The sequence below is a fragment of the Morone saxatilis genome, unplaced genomic scaffold (genome assembly GCF_004916995.1).
Source record: "Morone saxatilis isolate NCDOM2014 unplaced genomic scaffold, NCSU_SB_2.0 Contig18, whole genome shotgun sequence".
NCBI lineage: Eukaryota > Metazoa > Chordata > Actinopteri > Moronidae > Morone > Morone saxatilis.
In genome coordinates this window covers 8,869,604-8,869,884 of record NW_023339740.1, presented here as the reverse complement: position 1 = coordinate 8,869,884, position 281 = coordinate 8,869,604, and the positions used below count along the sequence as shown (strand labels likewise).

The 281-nt window shown below is 38.8% G+C and overlaps 1 protein-coding gene across 1 annotated transcript in view; it reads right to left on the bottom strand.

The window, feature by feature from the left end:
- ell2 (elongation factor for RNA polymerase II 2) overlaps positions 1–281 on the bottom strand; it is a 16,333-nt gene that overhangs the window by 5,014 nt on the left and 11,038 nt on the right.

Genomic DNA, 281 nt, shown 5'->3' with positions numbered 1-281 from the left:
ACACACACACACACACAGAGTTGGACTCTACTCTATATGTATATATGTTGATCTTTCCACCAAATAAAGGTGAAAGCAGCACTTCTACACAACTTTTCTTGACATTAAAGCTACCTGAATAAATGTATGGCCACTAGGAGGCAGAGTAACCCCAAAACAAGATGACTGAGATATTCTAACCTCTAAGGTTTTTGTGCCCAACATGTTGGCAAAGCTATGGCACAAAGCAGTGCTATATCATTTTTGTGTCTTATTAACTTCATAGCAGGAAAAGCACAGCT